We start from the raw sequence: 7,787 nt of genomic DNA, 5'->3' as shown, positions 1-7,787 counted from the left end.
AATTTGTATGCTATTCTGCCTAATTTGTAAGAACTCATTTCCATCTCTTTGAAGAGATTTTCAGTCTCTTCCAATAGTTGTAGTCTACCACGTGTAGTTTGTATAATTTAATGTGGGCTCATAACTAAACCCTTTTATTTCTCTTAAAATGGTAACAACTTATTCAACCCTGAGATGCTTACTATACATAGCGAGTAAAATGTTGTAAATATTATTATCAGGAGCAACTCCAATTGCTTGCATGCCCTGATATAGTTCAATCACTTTCTTTGAATTCCCTGTGTCCCTATATAAACTTAACATTGAGTTGTAGATGCTGACATCAAGCTTGAAAACTAGTTGCTTTCATCTCCTTGACAATCAATTCATTATCTCTGACTGACCCTCTTTTGGAAAGAAAAACAATAAGTTTTTTGTAAAGTGGCATATTGGGAAGATAACCTGTAGCTTTCATATCATGATAGATCCTTCGAACCTCAGAAACATTCCCAACTTTGGCAAATGAATTAAGCATCATAGTGCATTTTTTAATCCTAATTCCCATTTGTTGCATATTCCAAGAGAAGTTCTTGTAAGTAGTTGAGTATTTTAGCATTAATAAAAGCTTGCATGATACACTTCATACAATGATCTATGTTATTGCAGTCTTCATCATTTGTAAAATGTAAAATGTAAGATATATGGCCATTTTGTAGCAAATCATATAATGAATTCACCGCCCCACCTCATGGTTGTTTTTAGGGTTCGTATTATCATTTATAATGGGGAAAATAATAGAAAAATCATCATAGTGATGCCCATCCTTCATAACCTTTGCACGACGGGATACACATTGAGCTAGTTGGATATATGCAAATGCTTGTTGGAGTACAACACAATCCCTATATGCTCTTAATATTTGGAAATTCTTGTATTTCCACCATTACAGTTCTAACAATTGTGTGCAATCAGGGTCCCTTTTGGCACTTGTGTTGTGATGATTCCTATTTGGTACTAATTATAGCTTCATTATATACAGGTAAGCTTTTGGAAAATCCCTATGCAATCTAAAGATAAAAGTCAAACTTTCCTTTCCATAAATCACTTCAGATCTTTCATAAAGCACCTCAAATCTGCAATAAAATACTTTAATGATTTTTGGTTTGAGTTAACATTGTCTGAGTAGAGATAATCAATTCACGTGCCCTTAGATCCAGAGGGAAAACACCATTTTTCTTTTTCCTGCGTGCACTATATGCCTTTTGATACATTTGAATTTTATTTTTGCCTTCAACAAGGAGATCAAGGAAATCCTATGTATGCATTGTTTCTCCATGAAAAATAGGTCATGATACCTATTAGTGAATTATTCCACTTGTTTACGATTTTGATAAAGGTTGAGGGCTCTAATGACAAGAGAACCTACCTAACACAATTCTCAAACAACTTTGTGTTGATCATCAACTTGCAAGAATGCATATATATATCTATCTATATATATATATATATATATATATATATATATAGATAGATAGATAGATAGGTTTAGTCCTCATCAGGTCATTGGTTCAAATTTTATTGAATGGATTGAGAATAGGAGCGTTGTGGGGTTAAACCATGGCCCCAGCCTCCCACAATATTGGTGACAACATTCTACAAATTGGGAGATGATTCTTCCATCCAACATTGGAGCTACCCTAACCAAAGAGAAAGTTATCAGTGCCCTCTTTGACAGATTTACAAAAAACACATTACATGTCCTTGTGTGTCCACCTTACTAATCATACAATCTCAAGTCTGAGCATATGGAAGAGGCTACATGATCCACCACTTCAACTATCGAAACCAGTCTCCATAAACTCAATTGTTTCCCTTTAGCTTCTTCATGTAGCTATGTGTAAAACACTAACTTCACCTACCCTAGTGATGGTTAACCTATTTAGTCTAGAAATTCCAGCTCCTCTTCAAACACTTCAATAGAGCCTTTTTATGCTAGACATTTCTTAAGGGATCTTGAAATAGGATGGATCTGAGTGACAAGGGAATTCTCCTCCATAAAGGGAGTTGATCTCCATTAGACCTCCAAATGCCTCAGAGTTTTTTATTTTATCTTGCAAACTGATTCTTTCCTAAGAAAAAGAGTTTCATGTTGTTGTGATGATTCTCATCTTGAATATTACGTATTTCAGGTCTAGATCACCTAAAAATATGTAACAGTGTTCACACCTTTATCCACAATTTTCCCTACTTTATGTGGAAAGTTAGGGTTGTTACTATCCAATGAAATTGGTAATTATGATCCATGGTTCTCTCAAAAGAGTATCGTGCCTCATCATCAACTGGTGACTGATATAGGGCTTCAAAATGGAACTCACTCGATCTGAATTGTTGCCAAACAAGCATGACGTTGTTTACATGAATGTATTTTTTTTAAATGAAGTTCTGGAATCATGATCTAGAGGTCGAGTACTTGGAGAACTCACAAGCAGCACATGCAGCGTATCTGATACCATCTTCCAAGAGATGAAAGCATCATCGTAGATATGAATTTTGTGGTTGTTTGAGAGAAGTGTGAAACTGTACTAGTAGTCTCAAGACAACACCTTAAATTCAATTGTTTTAAGAGGTCGAATGGCACTATCTTCGGGATGCCCATAATGTTCAGACACTAGTGGAAAAATGGAGACCATAGAAATGATATATTATCTAATTTCATGCCACCAAGGGAATATATGGCATATAATGGCCTTAAGGTTATACTCACCATGTATGATTGTTACAAGGACTCGCCTACAACATGTTTCACTTCATCATAAAGAGTTGGGAAAGGCTAGATAGAGCCACGCTATCAAAGAAAAGTTTTTTCCTTCTTCAACCATGGGCATATAAAGCCGATGCAAGGTTTACGTGAGCTCACCCTTTCGAATCACCAACATATTGTTTTCCCCATTTCTTGGATTCTAATGAAGGAAAAGATTCAAAATTTAGGACTTATGTTGAATATATCTCACAAGAAGCAACCTTCTTGACATTATTAAGTGTATTTGGAATTTGATGCCTTGACCTAGAGAAAATGAAAGATGGATACACTAATAGATAGATGTTCAGACAAGAATCATTGCTTCAGTGCAAGGCTATGTGAGGTTTTATATTAACTTTTGAAATAAAAAAGCACAAGGCTATAGTGAAGCAGTTGTAACAAGGGTTTACACAATTGCAAAGAAACTCTTTTAATAGATTCAAGTTAGGGCAACAAAGTTGAGATACTTTCTTAAAATTGAAAAATTCTATAGGCTAAGAGGTTGAAATTCAAGGTTTCTTGAACTAGCTAAAGGTGGGAGATAGGTCAACCAAAGCTTTATTTAGATTCCTTGTATCAAAGGAAGAAATGAAACAGATCAAAGTTATTAACAACATTGAAGGGAGGGTTAATGAAGTAGATATAAAAAAAGTGTTTGAAATCATTATAATATTACTTTTCAAACACAAGTTGATATACAAAAGAAACGTGGCCATGCAAATGTTTATTGGTGTAGTTCCTTGATGGTTTTCTAATGAACAACAAAAGCTATGTGATTATGGTATAATTTTAAATGAGTTAATCATTGCATTGGAAACATGGTCAATGATAAGTCTCGAGGGCTTAATGACTACTCGTGTGAATTTTAGAAGGATACATGAGATTTTGTCAAACCTTACCCATGATAAGGGGTATAACGAAGCACTTTAGTGACAATCATTTAGGAGTTCCTTCAACAAAGGTTTGATCATGTTCATTCCAACACTTGAAAATTTTGAGTTAATCACCAAATGACACTTGATAATGTTATTCGATGTCACATTTAAAATCATAGACGAAGCATTGGCGCAAAGTTTGAGACATATTTCCAAAGATCATTAGACATGGTCAAACAAATTTCACTAATGGTTGTTATGTTATACTCATTGTCATTGCAATTTAACATGGATTTAAAAAGGCTAGTACATTGTTTTATAAGCTATGTTCATTAATACTAAAATTGAAAAGGCACATGATATCATGTGATGGCCATTCATTCTTTCTATGTTGAAGGCCTTAGGGTTTTCCCTTTCTCAATTTAAAGTGACGAAAACCTTTTTCACTGATTTTATTTCCTTGTCCACTAACTAGGTTAGATTAGAGGAAATTAGCTTGTTCAGGGAAATTTTGCAAGGTTTTTGCCTTGTGTTTTCCGTTTTTGTGATGCTAACAAAAGTGCTAGATCACCTTCTTTAGAGCAAGAGTGTTAAAGGCATCTCCCTTTAAGATGGAGATTCTTAACTTGTAAAAGGCTTTGTTATAACACCATGGGCCAATACGAAGGACTTGATTCAAGGTGGGCTCGGATGCAAGATGACCAACGCTCCAACATGTTTTGCGGGGTATAACTTTCAATAAAGTACTTATTGGAAATAACCATCCCTTCTCATCCATTTAAGCCAATATAATATTGTTGGTGGATTGTGTATTTGTGCATTGTCTCTTGATCCTATTTAATTCCATTCTTGACTTCTTATCCTAATAGCGGTATTCCCTTCGCAGGTTTGTTGAAGGATTATGGGGACTTCAATATGTCCATCAGAACAAGGTTGGACTAGTTCTGGATGCTAGAATTGAAGAGGATTTATGGGTATGACATTTGCAAGTAGCTGATGTTGCTCAAGCATCTTTAGGTCTACCCATAGTGGAATGTATAACAACAGACGTTCATTTTCATGTATTTTCTTCCCTCTCTTAAATTATAAAAATAAAGTGGATATTGAAAATTAACTAGTCCATTTTCCAACAAAGATTTCTAAAAAGTTTCCCATTCAAACATGTTCCCAGTTTATATTCAATAACAAATATATATGCAAATACTACAAATCTGAGGGTGGATTAAATTTGCAAATTCTAATAATGGAAGAAGTATTCTTTATGTAAGCTTGTTGCATGTATTTGTAAAAAATGGTAAGATATTATAAATGAGGGAAAATCCCTAATTAAAGAGGGAAATCTAACTTCTAGTTAGAATTAGAACCCTTATCACAGAAAGGACCCAAAATTTATTGTAAAATCATGCACTTACATAGAAAATAACTCATGTACATAGATTCTAACGCCTAATGAAGGTGTTGGGGTTAGGTACACAAAATATGGGCTTCTAGTGCTTTCTTGAGGACTATGACTATCTACTATAGAAAAGTCACTTGCTTAACGTTAACTCTTCTTGGTTGGTCATGACTTCACCAAGTTAGTGGTATTATATCGACTTCTTATATTAACCATCAACCAACTTTGATGGCTACATTATCTATGGATCCCAAGGAACTCAAACTACTCTAACACAAAAGATAATCAATTTCTCTTTGACTATCCCCCTTATCCAATCTTGCTTTCATACTAAGTATAATATGGGATTTAATTTGTGTGGAGATTATTTAATTACACTCATTTGTTCAAAGGTCCTAAAGTGTTTGGTTTGTGACTTGTGTTATAGGCCATTTTGGCACATCCAATTAGTGAGCCTCCCAATGGGATCAATTAACATCCTATTCCCCCTTGTCACCATCTTGCACAGAGCCCTATGCATGCACCTTTCATTTCTGAGAGTTTGAGCCCTAAACTACTTTATCTGAGCCAGTTTGAGGACCAACGCTCCCTGTAGGACTACTGGGGTGCGTTCACCAACAGGTTGCTCCACTATGGCCTGCGTTGGTCACCAGCAGGTTGCTTCCCTTTGCACTTGTGTTGGTTCTAGAAATCTGGGAGAATGATTGAGATTCTGGAACCTTCCCCTTCTAGGATTTTCCAGAAGTTGTTTCAACTACTTACCTTGGATTAAACATTTGAATCCTATCCTTTCCTACATTAGAGTTCTCACCACTTATCCTTTGATCCTATCCCTCCATCAAAGGTGGATCTCTTACCCTATATTGGTAATTGGATAAGAACTCCCAAGTTACCATACTTCTCTATATATTCCCAGCCTTTTATGTGGTTGGGTGTTGGCTTTTTGAGAGTGATTATGCCCTTATGTTTTTGTAATGAGTGGTCGTCATCTCATGCATTTAGGGTGATTGGAGGTGCATATTGTGACAAGGAAAGGACAAGTCAACAACTTGGAGGAGCTCTTGTACAAGATCAACTACTACTTATGGTTGTAATATCCTTCCATTTATAGTAATGCAAATAATTCATTGTTTTCCTATATGTGATGTTGTTATTTCACTTATTTCAATACCATGTTGATCTATTGAATGAAATACTTAGATGATACAACATAGATCTCGTAGCTTATTGGCTTGTGTTATCTGACTGTGTAGGTTTTAATTTTGGCAATCGAAGTTGGGATTGGATCTTCCAAGCTAAAGAAGGAGTGAAGTGTGCGAAGGATTCTAGTTAGGCCTCACTTCATCATCTATTTAACTTAAGGAAAATCAATGTGTTCCTTGTCTCTTTGTTGTTCTAGGTTAGCCACCGACCTAGGGGAGATACTTTTGTCCACAATCATAAATCATGTATAACAAATTGGCAACCATAGTAGGGATCAAAGAATTCCCTTGGTGGTATCCTTGTCCATTGTGTTTTATTACCTCCTTGACAAACCTTTGCTGTGTTACCCAACCAAGAATAGACCTAGGAAGTGATTTCATTGAGCATTTTTTGTAATTTTTGTATCAGAAACCTCTTTTCTAGGCCCAACGCACCCCCTATGCCTTTGACAGAGAATTGCACCTCACCCTGACCCACTCTACACTAGCGTTGCAATGCACTGGTGCCTCTTTTGTACTAACATTGGCCCTTGTTTTTGCATGAATTTATCCTTGGTTCTTCGGCCTATCTTTGGTCAGTCTACTTCTATTTGAACTTCCATGAGTCCTTAATGTCTTGTAGTCTCTCTAAAGCCTCCATTTGGTTTGCATTTGTGTGGTTTGCCTTTGGTAAGAATTGGTTTTGGTTTTTCTTTGTTCTTATCACTTGGTCATTTGCAAACTGATTACATTTGATTGTTGATTACTTGGTTGAATTGTTGTTTTAGTCCTCATTCTGAAAAGTGTAATTGAATCAGTAATTGAACATTTGCATCTTAGTTTTCTCCATTTTGAAAATTAAGTGTGGTGAAAAGAAAAATTTTGCATCGACATTTAGGGTTTTTCATTTGCATTAGCATAGGAACAATTGCATTGGAAGGAAATTGCATCTTGCATCTTGTTTGATGTATATTGTGTGCTGCATATTGATTGTTTTTTCCCTTCCTTCGCTAAATTTTCATTGAAAGAGAAAGGATTTCTATTTTCTCATCTTAGCTTTTCAATTTAGGACATTCAGGTGACATTTGTGGCGAGCCCTAAAAATGAAACATAATCAAAGATAAATAGTAAAATTTATTGAATCAACCTAAGAAGCATTTGTAACATTAATGCAAACATTTAGATGTCTAGGATAGAGATGTGTTACGACGTCATTAAACGTAGACATGTTATGACGTCATTAAATGTAGAAGTTTTCATTTTTTGCCAGCATTGCATCCTTGGGGTGAAATCTCATTCCACGTATGTGAGTGTATAGGACCGTACTCCACTTACCTTCGGGTTTATTGGTGGGACTCCACGCATGTAAAGTATATGGGAATGCTCTCATCGAATGGTTACGCCATAGGCAACATTACTACAAACTGCACTCCCACGTACCGTCCCGTATATTTTGGGAGTCCCAATAGGTTTTTATCCATCCATAGGTAATCGAGTTTGTTTCCTTGTATACCATGATACACTGAACACAACATTCGGGGAGATTGGTTGTCGTA

This window comes from Pinus tabuliformis, chromosome X, assembly GCF_031772625.1.
Source record: "Pinus tabuliformis cultivar Carrire ecotype Pingquan chromosome X, CPIR1, whole genome shotgun sequence".
In the NCBI taxonomy this organism is placed as follows: domain Eukaryota; kingdom Viridiplantae; phylum Streptophyta; class Pinopsida; order Pinales; family Pinaceae; genus Pinus; species Pinus tabuliformis.
Note: the sequence above shows the minus strand (reverse complement) of the source record.